Consider the following 20,961-nt stretch of genomic DNA (forward strand, 5'->3'; position numbering starts at 1 on the left):
AAGATTCTGATCACAGCCTGTTCCTGACTTTGTTGTTTTTCCTCCCCTCTTTTTCTTTGTTATTTCTCACTCGTGTGCCACCAAGGATGAGAGAAAAAGTTCTTACCATGAGCTCTTTTTCCCTGTAGATCCTTGGTGGCACATACCAAAGCCCTCCAATTTACTTAAATATTATATGAATACTTTTACATTGCATCCTCTGGTCTCCTGTTGTCTTTAGAATAACACAGAGGGTAGAGTTTTCTTTTATATCTTTTTAAGTCCTGCCCAACTACAGGTAAGGATCTACAGGGAAAAGGGAGCTCAAGCTTTCTTAACATTTTGCACTTTATATAAGAGCTAGCTTTGATAAAACTCAGTGTTTTGGTCTATTGGCAATTACGTTAATCTACTAATTCTTGACAGTGTTAACATTCTAATCCGTATACATGTAAGAGACATGTCAATTGATGGTCATGCTTAGCAGGCTTCAAAGCAGCGTTCCAATCAAGGTAGACTTCATCAATATGACTGGTTTCTGGTCCTACCGAGCAAACATTTGTGTTTAAAGATGACTTGTATATGAACAGCCTGGGATTTAGTGGTTCCATAGTGCCCTCAACTGGTTCAGTGTTACCTGGTAATATCAAATATTCCTTTGTTGACAAAAGCTTTTGTCCATATTCTACATCCTTAAAAAACTTTAACTGAAGAAAGAGCATTTGTTCGCAGTATGTGTTGACATCAACAAGCAGGTTCTTGAAGATGCTTGAACAGGGACATATCACAAAGTATTGTGGAAATGTTCATGTATTGTCCATCTGTGAACCTAACAGGTAAACTAACAAGGGCTATGAAAGCTAACTAAACATTCAGTCCCTGGATCCCACAAAAATGAAGTCTCCATTACTGTCAACAGGGATGCAACATTGACAGCACTATAAGCAGGTTGAGGAATAGTGGGCCACTATTGAAATCAAACCTAACCTTATTTTAACAGCCTAAAGGTAGCTATGGCGTGTAAGGTAGACTACCAAGGTTTTCTTCTATGTTGGTGACGCCAATCCTTAAATATAACATATTTTAAAATATAACATATCTAAAATAGCAAATTCTAAAATTGATTATAGGAGAAAAAATCTGTATTGAATTGCCAGATTTTCTCTCCAGCTTCAAAAGTAAAATAGCTAAAATAATGAAACCCATATTGATTAGTGATATTAAGCAGTCTTAAAATAATTTGCAATAAGCCTTAGATCACATAGGCATCACCTGCTCCCTGACAGCAGAAATGGTGAAACCCCACGTTTAAAATGCAGATAAAGAAAATGATAGCTAGGAATATAGACAAGAACACATTGTATAACTGCAGAACAAATGACTATGCAAAAGGCACCTGTGGAGTAGCTACCACATGTAATAAACTTAATGTCTGGAGGAATCTGCTAATTGGATGTCATGCGTTTCTAGAAGAATATTAAGCAGATGTTTGAATTTAGTCTCTGTAATGTGACTTGTAAACAAAATCGCAAAATAAAATGAAACAGCATGGAGTTCTCAGCATAAAACAATATACAAGGATCTGACTGAAATGTATTGTTCAGGGTTTTTTCACACCCTCCTCTGAAATAAAGTTAACCATTTTCTCTCTTTCTCTCTACCGTAAGCAGACCTTGAAATAAAGAAGTTGGTGCACTTATTTTGTCTTCATAATGAAGCCCCCGGGGGCCAGAATTGACTAGAGTGGGCCCTGACAGCGTGCTGAGCAGGGCTAGGCTAAGGTGGGAATCGTGGAATTTAGGGGAGAAGTTTTGGTCGGAGGATATTTAAGGTTGGTGGTCACAGGGGTAAGGAGCCATTACCTGGTGTTGTTTGCCCCACCCTCTCTCCCCTGAGGTAGTTGAGTTTTTGGAGTGATGTTGCTGCAATAGTCACAGTCGTTGGCGGTAGCTTGAAAGGTATCCAAGGGGTTAATGTGGTGGTGGTATGATCGTTGGTGTTCATAACCGGTGGGAGGTTCCTTGCAGGGAGCGGTGCTTGGTACCTCAGGTCCGGGTTGGGGAATCCTGGTATGTCCCTTCCCAAATTGGTGTGTGGTATGGTACCTGGATAACTTGGCCTGCTAGGTTGGTTTTGGTGAAGTCATTGTCTCTGCTAAGGCATCTATGTTTATTATTCCAGGTTTTACTGGCGAATGACTGTTAAATAAAACGGATGTGGCCTTTTCAAACCCATATTGTGTGTGTTGGTGTTTTATTTAAATGGGTAACTGAGCTGAGCCTGTTACTTCTAACATGTGTTGATTCCAACAAAGGAACTGGTGATACCCTGGGGTCTATTATAGGTTTGGGTGGTATAGGACCTTTTATACAGGCATGCTGCCAGGTCGATGGGTGAACTGTTGCCTCTCCAGGTCACTCTCTTCTTTCCCCAGGGAAGAGAGAAATGTTAAACCATGCTCACTCGCTCCCTCTCGCTCAATATTATTATGGATTAGCCCTGCCTCTGTGCACAGTTAACCATGCCTACCTGGCCAGTTAGACCCTCCCCTACCTGTGGATAGCCCCACCCCTTGCAAATACCAGAAGACTGAAAGCTCCGGGTAGCCTGCCCTGGGATGTAGTATTAATGCATGTTATATGCTTACCCTTTGCTAATAAGTTTATTTCAAGCTTTATTAGGCATGTGTTAATCGGGGGCGGTGCAGACCTTTTATCTCTCATGGACCAGGTCAGCTTCATGGACAGATAGCCCTCTCAGACATAGCAAGGTTACAAGCAAACACATTAGTAGTCTTTGGACATTCCTTAATATTTAGATATCTTTTGGATCTCTGACAATAACTACATATTTTAACCTCTATTATTCAAGAGATCAGCTTTTGGCAGTTTTTTGGGGAAAAGACGGGTTAAAATTTTTTTTTTCTCTGAGACAAAATAATTAAAAAAAGCAAATAAAATCCTGCGGTCGTCAAAAAGCTGCAGTCTGTATCAAAGCTGAGAAAAGGGGGCCCTCGCATAAATAAAAGATTGACTGAAAATCTCGTTTAAGCCATAAGCTATTTGTGCCGACCACTGAGCTGAAATAATTGGACAGAATAGTTTAAAATATTCTTCTTATGCCTGAGCAAGTCTAAAACGTCTCCTGTGGTTTAAGGAAGCCCAGAGTCGATGCTGGGGACCTGAAATCCTCTCTGGGTGACCCTGCAAGGAATGTTGTGCTTTCTGTGCTCGGAAACTCACATGGAATGATTTGGAAAATGCCATTTCGATATTGTCTTTTGAATTTGCGGTTGGATTCTGCAGGCGTTCAGTCAGAAAGAAACAATAAGACTGCAGCATTTGCAATGCAGCGCAGGTCTTACTTGTGGTTAAGAATGTGCTAGAGGAATCCGAGATGACCTTTTTTTTTCTTCTATGTGATCTCATTGAAATACCTGGGAATATTGTGGTTAGACAATAAATCTCAGGATCATTACCCCCAATCAAATGGTCTTAAGAAGGCATCTTAGTATTTTTTTTATATACAGGGCAAACAGGGTATTTAGGGTTTTGTTGTCTACAGTATATTAAAGGTACAGTAAATGCAGATAGTAGTCATGCAGACATTATGATCGGGGTACATTAGCAAAGTAGTGGTCCCTGCATTATGGTCTAAGCAGGACCGTCAGCGATTGGCAAAAGTTGTCCTCAGCCGTACTATACTGTCCCCCGGCAGCTGTCCTCTGGAGCCCTTTAAGCAGTTACCATATTCTAGTGAAGGTCTGTGCAGCTGCTGCCATTGACCACTTGGAGCTTCCTCCTTTGTGTCTTGTAGGAGAGCACTGAGATATCCCAGCAAGTGTCATGCAGGCGGTGGATGTCTGTCACTAGCTTCACAGACTTTTGTCTCACTTAGGAGAAACATGTTGCAGAATCATATTGCTAATTAATTTTTACATTACTATGATTTTATTAAAGAAACACAGAACTTGACGACCGATAAGAACCATTCGGCCCATCTAGTCTGCCCATTTCTCCCGATGTAAAAACTCAAACCTCAGTCTTTGGTCTTGTCTTAAATTCAGGAGCCATGTACCTAAGCCATGCATAATTAAATATTAGTATTTACCTCAGGGAGGCTATTCCACTTAAAATACAAGCGTGTATCTCTAATGACCCTTAATTAGTTATATATCAAATACTTTGTGTTTTCTATGTATTTTTACCAAATAGCTATTCTAATTCATTTCCAGCTGCTAGTGCCATAAAGTCACTTGTAGAAATACATTTTCTATTGTGGCAATGAAGGTGTCAACTATACAGAGTCAAAATAGGTGTTTTTCAGACAATGTGCAATTTGAAATCTGATGACTGTTCTCATTCTATCCCATAGTTTAACCCAGTTTAAACACAGATTAAATACAAACTAATAAGACATTTCTGGAATTCCATACCCATCTTAAACATGATCCTGGGTGCATCAGAAGGTGACTGTGGCAAAAGTGAAAGATCTCTTTGGATATACTGTTGTTTTGCTCACAAAATGGCATATTGTAAGTGGCACAGAAGTTCTCATTAGACACGGACAGCGACTTGTATCATGCTGTGAAAGGCAGAAGTGGCTAAACTTTGATGTGCAGCCTCTCTGCAGCCCGAAGGTACCTCTTGCTAGTCTATAGCACTTAGAAACATTATGAACGGTGTCCTCTAACGACACTTACCTCTCTTTCTTTGATCGCTAGCCAGCCCTATGCATGAATAATTTAATCAGTCGTTGGTCTCGTCTTGGATTCAGGATAGCAATATGCCTATCCTATGCATGTTTTAAATTGCCTCACTGTATTACTCCGTACCACTTATGCTGTAAGGCTGTTCCACTTATCTGTATCTCTCAGTAAAGAAAAACTACCTTACAACTAAGTAACTAATGCCAGGGAGCGTTGGAGGAGCAACGTATATGTGCTCTCAAAGTATGTGCCACCAATTCATGCCCACCACTATCAGCACAGCTGTGGAGACATGCCAGGCAACGTTATGGCTTGATGAGCCAACTTCAGCAAGAATGAGCCAATCTCTGACTTGTTTGTAGCTTTTGAACATGGGCCGGACTGACTTATCTCTGGAGGCATGGGTGCTTGTTGGTGAGGACCCACTGACACGAAAGGAGGAAGCTGTCAGACATCAGACGGGAAATCGTAGACAATAGATGGTTTTTGGAAACATTCTTGTATGAATGTCTATTCTTAAGTTTATATGCAAACAAATGCTTAAAAAGAAATAGTGGATCTAATCAAAACATTTTTTTTATAATTTGTTGTGGTATATGCAATTCTTTTGATGTGTGACCAAACAGAAGCAAAAGCAAACAATTAATTTTAATACTGCTGTTTCTTCTACTCCCGTAGGTACTTGAAAAGCTGTAATTAATGATGACACTAAGAACCCTTCTAATATTTGACAAGTAAATGAGGAATACAAAACGATATTTAATTATACGATATATGCTAGGTTTTCAGAGAGAAGAGAAGAACATTGCAGGCAACATTATTTATTCTGAAAGTTTGATGTTTAGTTTTAGTTAAGGGCCCCGAAAACTGTTTGGGTAGCCCTGCCTATGACCAATTATCTATAATAGGGGCCCTTTGCGTTCCAAATGCTCTGCTGAGCCCTGCAGGTTAAAACAGATTAAAACAACACAGTTATCAGGGTGCAAATTGCTCTTTAGGTTTGGAGACAAGAATAAGTAGGAAGCAAAGGTTGATTTTTACCATCGTTTTCTCTTTTGACTGATTTTTAGTATATGGATTTCTGAAACCTGTTAAGAAGATGGAACTTTTAGTTAGATACAGTAGAACCGTGAAGATCATGGAGGTTTCTCAGAGTCTGATTTTCGGTAGCCAAATCCTAGAGAGTTGTGATTAACAACATGTACAAGTAATTTTGTCACGTTAGAGTACTTAATATCTTCTCTTTGTATGTTGACTCAACATGACTTAGGGTTTAGGGAATGAGCTTCTTCATGTCAAGTCTGGTAGACTTATTAACATCTTCTTCTAGCCTCCTGTAGACAAAACTGGTCCAAGAAACTGAAAACTAGACACACACTTGACATAATTCAGCAATTATAACTTGATTTAAGTTTCATGCCTTTATATAAACACGTTACTGTAATTTACAGCTATTTTAGCTCTAGGATGTATCAATATGGCCATGTTGACTCCATGTTGTAGAATTTCTAGTGCTCTAAAATTCCATACAGTCAATTAATAGTGCTGCTTCTTTGGAGAACAATACAAATTAAAATGTGTTGCCATTGAATAGATAATTAGACATGCTAGTTGTTCTAATCTATTTGGGCTGTTTATCCATCTTTTGTCTTTCTTCAAAAGGAAAAAAAAAAGATAATGTAACCCACGTACCCTCGACATCTGAATGTAAATTATACAGACACAAAAGAACTATAAATGAATCAGTTTCCTATTTAAATATATTGCTCATATGTATGTACACAGAGATAATATTTTTCTTCTGACAGGCATAAATAAGAAAGATTTGCATTTGAAAATAGGGTTTATTTTTTGTGTATTCTTTTCCATTTAGTGATCTCTGATTTATCTTAATCTACTTACAGGCTGGAAAATTGTAACAATGTCGCAACATGACTTTTTTTTTTTTAGGGTATTAGTTAGTCTGTTGTCCAACACAACAAGACAAGACGCAATGTTGTGGCGGTCAAAGCAGCGTGGTATCACAAGGCAAAGCTTTCTAATGTATCAAATCCAATTTGCTTTATGGCAGTAATACAAAGCAGTGCTCATCTGCGAGGGCCTTTTCAGACAATTCCCGATTAAGGATTTCACATTAAATTCATTTGACAAAACAAAGAAGGTAGTTATTGGATTTTTCTAACACGAATCAACATTAAAACTGAAAAGTAATATTACGGACATATCCGATGGTATTTCACCAATTAAGCTAACATTTGAACAGGTGTAGGGTACTTTCTAAGGTTCAACAGCTGATTGCGTATATTTTAAAACATAAGTAGAATAAGAACACATAATTAAATAGGGAGACTTGGAAAGAAGTTTCTGACACATATGTTCACACTTTAAGTGTTATGTTTTATGATCAAGACTCCTACGATCAAAGAAGACTTTGAAGAAGAGATCTCCGTTGGTAGCCAAGAGGGTACATCCGCGATACCTTCTGTCCTGTCGTCCCTTGTTTCTTTCACGTGTTTTATAGAGTGTAACAACGAGCGGAATTAAAGTATTTGATCCAAACAGGTCAAAGTGGCATATTTATTTGGAGCATTGCTTGCACGGCAAAGTAAGATTAAACAAAAGTGCCATGTTTAATTAACAGCGCGGCGATAAGTTTGTCTTGGTAGCCTGTTGCTTGCCTTAACAGTTGGTGGGAATTATATTTGACATAGGCGTACAAAATATGTTAATTGTGTTTTATAATAGCTGAATAATTGAGCAAAAATATCCACAAATCCTGAGATTACTACTTAAACTACATTAGTATTGTACATATTGAGGTTTCAGAGAGTTAACTAATACTACCACAGATGCTTTGACCGTAGTTTGGCCTTTACATGCCCCTTATCTTTTTTGATTAATCAAATTATGTCCACCAATTAATAACTATTAATCCAGGGCTGGCAGATTTAATTATATGTATGCTGATTCAGTGGTACAGCTTTTAGATTTGCTGTAAAATAAAACCAAATACTTTACAAGCAATAAGTATAAGATTGTGCCAAGGGAAATCTGCTGACTTTTTTCTTTTTTTTGTTAACACAACAATGTACTATTTTACTGAATAAAAAAACCCAAATATTATACTTAAAGGTTCTTTGATACAAGTCAGTTGTTTTTTGTTTCTTGTAAGTTTTGAAAACAAGGTGTATCTACAGAGATATTGTTTTCTTAAGGAAGCCTCTAACAGCTGATGTGCCGTAGGATGTGTAGATCATGTCTAAGCTGAGGTAGGACATCCATTGAGCGATGTTCTCTCACTGACAGTGGAGGATTTACTTAGGACTCCACTATTGAGTTAGGTTTAACCTGAGTCATTCATTCCAGATGGCTTGAGAAAAGCAGCTTGTAATGTATAAAGTACAGGCTGCTTTCTTAAAAGTTTGAGGGCATTGGACAAAAATAATTGTCATTCTAAAAATAAAAAAAAAGGATGGGTTGGTATTTTTGAAGGGGCCTGACGACGGTTCTTCTCCAGTTGTTTTATTCGACCCGCGTAATCACTACTGGCCTAGTAGGAAGGGTGTACTTATTGTTTTTTAGTAACAGGGGATATAAAAAAATGTCATGCATAGAGTGAAGAAACATAGCATAGAAAACTATATTTGTGCCACTAAAGGCTCAGTTTATTCGGTGTCTTCAACCATACCACTGCCAGGAGTGTTGTCTTATGGGACCTCTAAGCCATCCTTGTACCCTGATTGACTTACTCAAATGTCAGTTGATGTCACTTAAGCACAAGTGTCTTCTGTATCTGGATGCATTTGGGTAACTGTTTTTTAAGATAAATGCTTTCCAAAATTTGGCATTTTCGGCACATACCCTTCTCTGCCTACCCAGGTGCCCCTTCACTTCCATTACATAGGTATAGTGAATGGTCAGTAGCCTAAATGAACAGGGCACTTGGCAGGTATATTATCTACTCTGTAAAAACAAAGAAACGTTGCGATAAGCAAGAAGAAACAAAAACGTAATCTAACTACTTCACAGCAAGATATTCTTTATCATTAAGAATAAATAGTAAAAATAACAATAAGAAAATAATGGTTCTGGTGAGCAATTATTTTATAAGTACTGTAGGTATTTACTTACAAGGAGACGGTGAAAGCTTAATGCCGCAAATTCTTTAGAAGCGAAGTGCGGTTAATAGAATATGGCATCCGTGAGAAGAAGGCAGCCAAAACAGTCTCCTGGTAGGGAAAACATATGACAGACCTAGAGGCTGCTTCAAAGCTGCTATCATTAGTGCATCTGCCAAACAGCCAGATGCTTCTGCTAGCAAATATTGTGTGTGACTTGGCAGTGTCCCTTAAGTGAGCGCATTCAGACTGAACAGAAGGACTGCTTTAATATAATATGGTTAGGTATATGGCCGTTGCATCTACAACTATATTTTTCCAGATATGTTTGCTGTGTGTCACAATATTATCAATTCAATTGTTAGCTTTTTATGTATTGGAATTGAGCAAGGGACTGAATGTTTACTAGCCGTTTTCACAGATATATAAATATGTTACATATTCACATTCGGTCTACTACTTTTTTTCACTTTATTACTTTATTCTCCCTTCCAAGCTTAACATCCCAGGTTGCCTGTAAGATTTTTCTTGCTTTGGGTCTCCTTTGTGCATTCTCACAGCTTACAACATGAAGTTACCACCCTTGCTACAAGCGGATTGCAGGGCGCATATGACTTTGGAGAGAATGGAGAAATATGTGTGTATCAGTAAATATCAAGGTGGCACATTATGCCCAGTACAAGCACATACCGAGCAAAGAATAAATAAGAATAACTGTCTTGCACCAGCTGTATTTTTTTTCTACTTGTTATATGTCTCAGTCTATCTTGGCTGAAAGGTCTTGCCTACTTTTTTTTATATTCTACCAAAATACTTCAAATGGTCAGTAAGTGTGCTGCTTGGCACCCATTCCTACTAACAAATAATATCATAGCCTTTACAAAATGTTCCATTAGACAAAAGACCTGGCCCGTTTTTGTTTCTGCAGTCCTGTAGCTCAGAATATAGTGGCATGTTAACAGGTGGGTGTGCAACTGAGTATAGTGGAGAAGATTGAACATTTGTGGGGTTGCTAGCAGGTCTAGCCATATGGTTTTTGGAGTCTTAGGTGTCTCTGGTGACCCTTTACACTTTCTTTTCTTCTACATAGTACCGAACCTTTAAAGCCCCCCTTTGAAACCCAGCACCCAAGCTGCAACATACTTTGCCCATCTGGTAGGACCAAGCTTTTTATGTGCTTCTGCACTCGCCAGTGTACCACTTTGTGGCTGAGCTGTTACTTGTAGACGCTTCCACTTCATAAAAATATCATGTGTGAAGAAAGATTAAAAAATGTAAGGGAGTTAAGCATTTTATTGAATGGAACCTTAAGTAAACATTAACCATTTGTTTACGGTTTTGAGGGTATTGTTCAAGGCATCAGTGCTTGACTGAAAGCTGTTTCCAGTGTCCCATTCCAATGCATGGTTTAACTTACTACTTGTATTTTCAGTTGCACCAAGTTCAAGTTCAAATATAACTGTGACCCTTCATACTGACACTAACATAGAGAGCCTTCAATTCTGTCATCTTGAATTAAAAAAATCAATGCTTCCTGTTGGGTCCCAGCAGGACGTCAAAGCGCCCTGGCGCTGTTTCGGCTGGTAGAACAAGAAGATAAGGGATCAAGTAACGTTTTGAAGGCATTCTTCTTGTAAAGGAATGCCTTGTAATGCTTGTTCCTCCATAGGGATTTAAGATTCGATAAGTGTTAATTAACACAAATAATCAAATAAACTGTTTTTAAATGTCTGGCCACATGGTAAAGGAACAAATGAGAAAATGTAAGTTTATCTCGTAAGGAAAAATAATTTAACTAAACAAAATATTTTATTTTAAACTCAAATAGAACAAGTTTTATTCAAAATCTTCTTTTTCTCCAAAGGGTGATTCAATTTTCAGCTCAGGTTATGCTTCTTGCCGAACTAACCAACTTTCTTTTACCTACCTTTGGGGCAAAGCCACTGTTTTCTTCATACCTGCCTGCTTGAAGAGGCAATATGGACAGAATTGTTCCTTCTAGTCTCATATTTAATGTCCATTTTTGAGCTTTGTCCTAAGCACGGGCACTTTCATTTTTTGTAGGGTATGGATGGCTCCAGTAGCCTTTGTATTGAGAGGAGCTTGAAATTTAAGTCCAGCTGTGGTCAAACGATGTAATTCAAATAAATATTAACATTTTTTTTCAACCTACTTTATTGTATCGGGGTGCTAAGTTTAACTTGTGTGCCCAAATAGTCCAGACAAAAGGGCATATGGCCCTGTGTCTAGAAGCTCTACATACACATTGTCTGAGATATAGAGAATGGAGTGTTCCTATTGTGGAAGATGTTGGGGGAGGACACAATATCATATACCCTTTGGTGGTGTTGGGTATTTCAAAGAAGTAATTTTTTGGACAATTCATTTTTTAAAGAAAATACTCCCTTAATCGCTTGTTAATCCTTCTGTGAACAAATGGTGTATCATTACGAAACAAGCAATTTGTTTGCTCACTAGGCAGCCCTTTAATTATTATGATGGCATAATAACAAAAAAAATCGTTTTGTGGACTGGGCTGTGAACAAAAACAATACTGTATTAGAATGAGAAAAATGAAACAGTCTCTTAATTTGTCCTGTTGTTCCAAATGTTCTAATGTATTCATTGTGTTACCTGATGCAAAAATGCAAACAAAACAACCAACAACAACAAAAAAAAGTGACATAATTTTAATAAATGAAAGGCATTGGCCTGTGCTGAGCGTATTATTACAGCATGCGTCCAAAATGATAGATCGTTCAGTAATTCTCCTTTATTGAGGATTTGATTCATTCTCAGCAGGAGTTAAATTGCAAAATGTTACAAGTTTATAGTACAAATATACTGATTGCTTGCGATCACAGCCAAAACATTCTATTCAGAACGCTAACGTGGTAACAGGGCCAGTTGGTAAGAAGCAAACATGTTTGACCATATTGCCAAAACCCTTGTCCCTACCCCCGAGGGAGACATTGCTCTGCCATCTCTTTCAATGCCCTTTATATGAACAATTTCAACTCGCGGATAGGTCTGGCAACTTAAAAGGGGGGTACATTTTGCCTAAACCCCCCCACTAAATGACACCAATTAAGTGTGAGAATTTTTGATGACTGTAACTGGTTTGTTCGATTATTAAACAACAGAAAATGGTTTGTAAATTATGGGAGTTTGGAACTGGAGTATACTGATTGCCTTGTCTTTACAAGCCAAATATTCTGTTCATTGCATTAAAGTGGTAACGAGGGCCAGTTGGTACAAACAAATGCGGCTATATATGATGCCAGTGCCCCGGGCAAGGCCTCTTCATACTGCCATTTAAACTTCAATTTCTCCAGCCATCATCATGATTATAAAAAATAACTCCGCATGTTGCAATAAACATCAACACATTTAACATCATTCCCTTACTGTAGCTTGTTTTATGGGGTTTTTTTCTGCTTTTTTTTTTAATTCCTCAGTATTATTATTTCCAACATAAATCAGTGACGAGAAGCAATTTTGCCTGGGATTTCACTTGGTTTTGGACCAAACCCCATGGAAAGGGCTGCATTTGGCCAGCAGGATCCTGAACAAAACCACTGATGGAGAACAATAGGGAAGCTTTGTATTAGCTAGAAGAATGGCTGGTTGTTAAGATGATAAAGCAATGAGGAGACTCGTTATGTGGTCTACACATGGAAAAATGATACATGCATGCTTCATAATGAGTATTTTAATATATTGATGTTGTCTGAGAAGAAAACGCAGCACTTTAAGCATTTGGAGTATACTGCTCGCAAAGCGTATAACCAACAGTAGTAAATTGAATTGTGTAGGGACCGGACATGGATCGCCGATTATAATTCAGTGTCATGTTTTTATATTTGATCTTTAACTGTCTAGTCCTGCTTACTTGATTAATATTTGAGGTACGGGACTGACCTGCCCCTCTTTCCCACCACTAACCAGTAACGTTACGATTAAAAATGAATACAGTAATGCTATTTGGGTTTACTATTATATACTCTATCAGTCAAAGATATATATCCATCTTTAGTTCCTTTTACTGGTTGTTTTAGGAGAAATATGTGTCTACAGAAAAGGTAGAATGCAATATCGCTCATCAGGTTCACCAGGTAGGAGCCCTTATGGCTGGCTGTAGGAGTCTCCGGAAAATATTGAAGTATTAGTAGAATCTTGGTTCTTATGGAATGCCAACAATCCTTCAAGCGTAATGCAATCTCTAATTAATAATTAGGTCTTTGGGCAACACAATGCGGTTTTGAAGTAACTCAAGCGGATCTAGAACCACAGAAAAAGGTTCTGTAAATAACTCTTTGACAGCCTTCCTCCATCTGGCAAACTTCCAGCAAATCCTTATAACCACAATTAGCCCTATATAATAGTATATTTGTGCGTTACAGGATAGGCTCGGAGAATATCTTTTAATTAATTTTTTTCCGAAGCTATGTTCTTGAATGAAAGTCTAATTTGCACGTTGGGAATGATTCGGGCCAAACATCGAGAGACTTATGGTTGAGATGTAAAGGTTAAATATCCCTGTAATGACTTTGTCCCTAATATCAAGCACATTAATAGAGGAGGCAATATACACTCTACAACCTTTCTTTATCTCATATTCCCACATTCATCTGAAACTCATTGATTATTTCAATGTCCTTCCCACTTACATGTGTCATTGTGAAGATTATTTATAGCGTTCCAGCTTGATGTGTAAAGGATTCGCCTGAGTGATAGTCTATAGGTAATTTATACCTTGGCATATTGGATTTAAAGTTGGAATTTAATGGCTCCAAATTAATATTTCCTTTTATTGCAGAGATAAAATAATAGTCGTGCGTAATTGTTATCCTTTTGCCCGTGGCTCCGCAATAAAGGTTTTACTTTGAGAGAGTAGTATATTTACCGACGGAAGTACATTTACATTTCGGAGGTACTCGTTTAATCCAAATGATTGATGGATACGATAAGTCAGCTGACTTCTCCATAAACAAAGCACAGCCAACTACATTAGCTGTGTCCGTCCATCAGGAGGTCACACAGTACGCGTCTCCAGGGGACATGCTATCCCTTTAAGCTGACAAAAACAATTACAATCATAATGCAAAGACGCGGGCAAAATTATAGGCTTGCTCACCATTCTCGTTCCCAATCATATCTCGCAGGACATCTTAAAGGCTCTTCCATGGGGGAGTGTATATGGTTAAACGCTCCTTAATTTAGTGGAATTGAATGCAAAATCTACATATTTTGACTTTCAGCTCTGTTGCTCTCGTTCTCATTTTCTTTTCCTCTCTCACTTCCACTTATTCTTTTTCTTTCATATTCTTTTTCCCCTTTTTATCTCTCTCATCATCTTTTGTCTCTTTGTTATATTTTTCTGTTTCTCGTTTTCTTTTTTGTATCTCTCACTTTTGTTTTCTGTCTCTTTCTCTCTAATCTTTTTCTGTTACGTTATCTTTTCTCTCTCTCTCTCCCTTCCTGTTCACTCCTCTGTTATTTCCTATTTCTTATGCTAGAGAGCACACCCCATATTTTACGCTATTCCTGAGTTAATTATGCCAGCGGCAAAGTGGTTAGAGTAAAAGCATCATTTGCAATGTGGAACATGGATCACGTGTCCTGCATTGGTACATATGTTGAGTGATATAAGGTCCACATTATATCTTAGTGTATCATCATCATCATCAACTTCATAAAATAAATGAGAATTCATGTTTAAAGAGTTAATATCCATATTATAGAAGGACTTGTGTGAACTCATGCAACCAAGGCATCTTTACAAATGACACATAATGAAATCAATCATGTCTTGTATTGTTTTAAAAAGCCATTATTTGGTTACTTTTGCAAACTGTTAATTAATTACCCTTATAGTAATTAAATGTGGGCTGTGTTATTGGTAAAGACATCGTTTCTTAAAATTGCTAGTGCTTTTTTTTCCATGTGGAGTGAGTTTCAGTGCTTTTATTTGGCTATAGAAACTGCAGGAGAGCGCATGAAAGCTTTTTACCCACTAAATAAGCATAGTTTATTACAAACAATTTCAAGCCGAGTTCGATGGTAAGGTTTATGTAACAATGGATAGGTCATTCTCTGCATATTAAACGCCTTAACTATTGATATGAGTCATGTGCAATCAAAAAGTCATTTTGTCGCATTAACAAATAATGCGTAATGCACATTGGCAAACAGGTTTAATATGGATTGGTGAGATCAATCAATTTTAGTTCAGGCACTGAATGCTCTCATTAACTTCTGCCATGAAGTAACATCTGAAAGAAATTTGTCTTTAAAGGGGAACTCCCACTAACGGTTTTAATCAATTTAATTTTAACCGTTTTTACGTACTATAATGTACTCAGACAGCAACCTATATACGTTCTAGCTCTGTTATTATAGCTCAGTCTACTAGACAAACACTAGACATACTGCCTGTGGTATACAATAGAATGGCTCAGTCCCAATCACCCAGCCAGGCATTCTGACCAATGAAAGTCATTAACATTGCCATAACGCAACAGCTTAGTGTGGTGTTTATCGGAGCAGAATATAATATAATATAATCAAGCTTTTTAAACTAAATTACTATATACAGCACTTTATTCAATGCTTAACTAAAAATACCTATTTTGCGCCAAAAACATTTAAAGATGTAACTGCTTTATATTATTATTATACATTATAGGAACCCGTAGCCACAAAGATCATCTGCCAGTAAAGAAAAAATAAATTAAAATTATTTTTGAAAGCACATAGTAATGCACTTGCACTGCATGAGAATAAAATGTGCGAGAAGTGAGTGGACCCTGGTTACGCTGGGAGAGTATAAGTGGTGGGGATATGATTAAGTGCCACCCGTTTCGCCACCAGCATAGACTCTAAAACTAGAGGTTCTAACATGTAGCTCACTGAGTAGCGTTCGAGAAAAAAGGTCACTTATTGTCTTGCACAACTAACATACGTCCCAAATATTATCCTTGTCCCAGTTTGGGATTGTGTGGAAAGCGGTGGGGGGGGGGCTGGCCCCAGATATGGGGTTACCTTTTGGATATGGGAAGGACATGAGGTGTGACCGCTCGTGTGCCTCTCTTGAATAGCCACCTCGTGATACAACAAGACTTAATTCAACAGCACAGACCTCCATTGCTTTTTCATCTCCCCAGGCTGGTCAGGGGAAATCTGAGGATCTACTCAAGTGGCACTTGCTCCATACTACCCAGAAATGCAGGAAGGTGCGGCAGCTACCCAGAACAGCAGGTCCAAAAATCTGGACTGCTCCAAAAAATAAGAGACTGATGAGATGCATGAACTAATTGACATGAAATGACTTAAGTAGTTCTCATTAAATAAAAGCTTAGTTTAGAAACCTAAAACATGAGCAACTAAGCACAAGTACGCCATACTAAGTAACTCTGGTTTTCAAGACCGGAGCTTTTCTAACTCACCAGTATATATTTGTGAAGAAAAACAGATAATAATACCCTTACAACCTATGCAGGGTACCAATTTAGGCCAAATTGCATATACCAGTAATGAGAAGAAAAGAACACATTGTTTCTCCTCCCCAGCAAAATGATTGTACACTAATAGAGAGAGAAATGAACCAAAATGAATTGTACTAAAAACCTGTTGTGGAGAAGACTTTTAGGTGTGGAACCCACACTGTTCCTGTGTTTGTGCTACAAACAAAATTGTTAGGGAAATGCATCCGAGTGGGAAAAAGTACCTCAAGGAGCCCAAGTTTGTTTGAAAAAGCCAGGTCATATTATCGTCTGTTCTGTTCCGATGCTTAACAATGCAAGGGAGCCTTTTTAGAGAAATAGTTCTGCAACCTTTAACTGCAAAAGCCATCAAGAAAAAAAGTATTTCTGTTTTCTTCTTTTTATCCACGAACCTACCGGTGACCTCTTAAAACAACGAGGGAATAGAAAAGACAGCACTACAAACTTTTTTTTCTATTATAGTTACAAGAATGTCTGCGTGTTTTTTGAGCAAAAATTAAAAAAAAAAGTGTTCTAAGAGTCTAGGCTGTAATATACAATATTTGTTTCCGCTAAGTATCAGCTTTCAATTTAAAGTCCCTTTGAGACCATCTGGTATGTGCTCTTTCCAGGACCAGTTCTCCTAAATCTCTTAGGGGCATGGCACCACCTGGAAATCCCTTTGCACTTTCCAGTAGAGAGTTCCAACAAAGTGTTGGCAGAGAAGAGATCTGATTATCTCTCAGCTGCTTGCTGAGAATTTTCTGTGTGACTGGTCCAGAAATGAGCAGAAATGAACATGTATATTCGCTGCGGACTGAAACGCAAGGGGAGAGGGTAAAGCATAGTTTAAGGGAGGTGAAATATTGGGCAGACTAAGCAGAGACCAGACACGAAAGAGGAGCCTGTAATGAATTATATGCCACCTTTGAGATTGAAACTCCATCATCTCTACAAATTGCACAAGGATATCTGCAACTAAATTTTAACTTTGAATTGGGAAAAAAAAGATTTTATTTTTCTTATGAAACCTGTGCTTTTTACATTTTAGACGGCGACTAAACACGGGAAAGTAACCCAATTCAATTTCAGCCATATGGTGAAAAGAGGGAGTTCAGTTGATCAATTCTGGTGTATAAGAGCCACGTGTCTCTTTATTACAGGAAATGTACAAAACGATACATACATTTTCCCGATTTTCATATATGTGCATGTCAGAGGAGGCTTGGGGTGAGGTGTTCGTTACGTGCGCTGGCGTGATCCAAATGATCTGTATCAGAGATGGGGTTTCGCAGTGATGTGTCTCGTGTTTGTGCGATGTGTCGAGACCACCTATAAGAATCATTCTATGTATTTCTCTAGCATGCCTCTATCAATGCATTAAGTTGTGGTATACAACATTTACAATGTTAAAGGTAAGACACTGTTTTTACATAAAAAAACAAGAATTCCATTACTACATCAGTTACAATCTCTATTTTTAAACGTAATTTTGTTATGAACTTAGCATTTGTTTTATTAATGTACCGCAACTAGACCTTTTAAAAGTACTGTCCCGTCTATTCTGCTGAATTGAATATTTTTAGATCGCAATACTGCTTCAGGAACCTCATTCGTAGAATTGTTGAATGTCCCTTTGAAGAAGTAATTTGTTAATTATGTAAATTATTCATCATTCTTATTTTCACCCAGGAACATGGAATTGTCATGTGACACAAAACCAGGTGCTTTAACCCCTTAACGTCCATTGCCGGGTCAGGCACGTCATGCAAAAAGGTCACTTAACGACCTATGACGTGCCTGACACGTCATGAGACTTAAGCTTAGAAAGTGATCAACGATCACTTTCTAAGCTTAAACGGTGTTGCTGTAATGCCTCGATGCCGAGGCATTCAGCAACACCGAGATCGGCATGATGGGCCATGTCTGGCCCCTCCCCGGGGCGTCAACATCCGCCATACATTGTATGGCGGCGGATGCCTGTTTTAAAAGCGTTTAGGGGCCGATCAACGATCACCTCCTAAACTTCAATGGTGTCGCGACACCAAATACTTACCCCAGGGCGGGCTGTGACCGCTCTGGAGAGCGGTCACAGCCGCAGCTGCACGCAGTCTTCGCCATCCGCAAGATGGCGGTGGCCCGGGAAAAAAAAAATAGTTGAAAAAGTTCGCTAGACGGTCTCCAGACCCTCTAGAGAACTCTGGCTCCACTTGCAGGTTGAATACAGGTACTGCATTCAACCATACAAGTCAATGGAGCCCAGCTTTCTAATCACTATGTGATTAGTAAAATATTAAAAAAAAAGAAAAAAATTAAAAGGAAAAAAAGAAAAAGCTTAAAAAAAACATGGTAACATTTAAAAATTATTATGCTTTAGAGGAACTATCCAGTTCCAGCAAAATGTAAAAAAAAAAGTCCAAAAAGAGTAAAATAAATAAAATAAAAAAAATAAAGTTTATTATTATGAGCAAGTGCTAAAATTAGCGCTGTATCTTCCCAAAAATCCTGACATGGAAAAATTTAAATAAAAGCATTTTAAATACCCAAGGGGTGTCTAATTTAAAAAAATGAATGGTTTGATGGGGTAAATTGGAGTGGCCGGGCTCAAAGATAGGGCATAGGCACAGACTGAACGAAATGGGGAAAAAAAAGCGCACTTCCAAAATGTGGCATTTTAACCCCAAACACCAGACAAACCCATACATGTGGGGTATGACTGCACTCGGGAGATGTTCCTGAACACATATTACGGTGTTGTTTGATAGTGACTTATACCTGGAGCTATAAATTTATACCCAAATACAATTTGTGTGAAAAAAATACAAAAAAAAATACTACCGCAAAGTGTGGCAAAGGCTGGTGGTAGAATCTGATGCATGGAAAGGGTTAAATACTACCATTTTAAGTACCTTGGGGTGTCTAGTTTTCAAAAATATATGGTTTTATGAGGTAAATTGTAGTGGTCAGGCTCAAAGATAGGGCATACGCACAGACTGACCAAAATAGGGGAAAAAAAAGCGCACTTTCCAAATGTTAGTGACGTATGCCTGGAGCTATAAATGTATACCCAAAGTACAATTTGTGTAAAAAAAAAATAAAAAAATACTAACACAAAGTGTGGCAAAGGCTGGTGATAGAATCTCATGCATGGAAAGGGTTAAAATACTAGCATTTGAAATACCTTGGGGTGTCTAGTTTTCAAAAATATATGGTAAATTGAATTAGCCGGCTTCAAAGATGGTCCTATTAGGACATGGGGGCAGAATGACCAGATGTAAAAGTTCCAAGTTAAAAAATGTGCACTTCCTAAATGTGACGTTTTACCTCCCAAACATGGGGGGTATGACTGTACTCGGGAGATGTTGCTGAACACATATTGGGGTGTTGTTTGAAAGTGATGTATACCAGGAGCTGTAAATCCATACCTGAAGTGCAATTTTAGCGATAAAATACACAAAATAAATTACTACCACAAAGTTTGACAAAGACTGGTGGTAGAATAAGTGCATGGAAAGAGTTAAAATTCTAGCATTTGAAATAGCTTGGGGTCTCTAGTTTTCAAAAATATATGATTTGATGGGGTAAATTGCATTGGCCGGCTTCAAAGATACCCGAAATGGCACATGGGGGGAAGAATTACCAGATTTGGAAAAAATGGTTTTGAAATAGCAAAACGCTACCTGTACTTATTGCCCCATAATGTGTAGAAAAAAGCAAAAAAACATAAAAACATTGGGTATTTCTAAACTCAAATAGTAGAATATATTTAGTAGGTTTTTTCATTAGCTTTTTTGGATGAGTAAAATATTTTTTGGGTAAAAGTCAGAAAATTTGGGTTTTTTTACATTTTTCATCATATTTCATTATTTTTTTTTATGGGAAATTAGATAATATGATTAAAACAATGGTATCTGAAGAAAGCCCTTCTTGTCCTGAAAAAAACAACATATAATCTGTGTGGGTTCACTGAATGAGTGAAGAGAAAATTACATCTAAACACGAACACCGCAAAAGTGTTAAAACAGCCTCGGTCCCAATGGTACAAAAGGTAAAACACAGCCTGGTCCTTAAGGGGTTAAGTTCCTGTGTTGTTTTTACGTAATTTAAACATTCAGAGCAAAGACCTGCCAAGATTTATTTGCTACAAATTGTAGAGGGTGTGATATATGATACAGCTAAGAGGAACAGCACCTTTAAATCAGCTGCACGGTATATATAATATAGCATTTAGATAAGGCGCTTAACACAGCAATTCGCTGTAAATAATAGAGCTGTAACATTTATGCAGATGCTATGGAAGCCAGTCCCTAACACTTCCATTGTTAACCCATCTGATACTTTTTGATTTTTAAGAGCTATGCAAAATGGGTTACTGTTGTGCGAGTATCTTTAGATGTAAATGGAATGGGTTACCATCAAAATATTAAATGGGAATGCTTGTCAAGAACGTTTGCCGCAAACTTTTTCTTGAAGATATTTAGATTTTTGGGGTAAAATAAGATCCATTTTCAACCAATTTCCCAGTATGCTCAGAGAGTTATAGTTGTAGCCGTAGACAGATATAGAATCTTGTCTTCTTGACAAGGATGGCTTCCCCACGAGGCAGACAAAGTACGTGTCTATGGATCTACTTTAGTAGGGGTTTCCAGAAGAACGCACTACAAGCATTTGG

Source organism: Sceloporus occidentalis, unplaced genomic scaffold (assembly GCF_023333645.1).
Source record: "Sceloporus occidentalis isolate IW3139 unplaced genomic scaffold, rSceOcc1.0.p SCAF_29, whole genome shotgun sequence".
Lineage (NCBI taxonomy): Eukaryota > Metazoa > Chordata > Lepidosauria > Squamata > Phrynosomatidae > Sceloporus > Sceloporus occidentalis.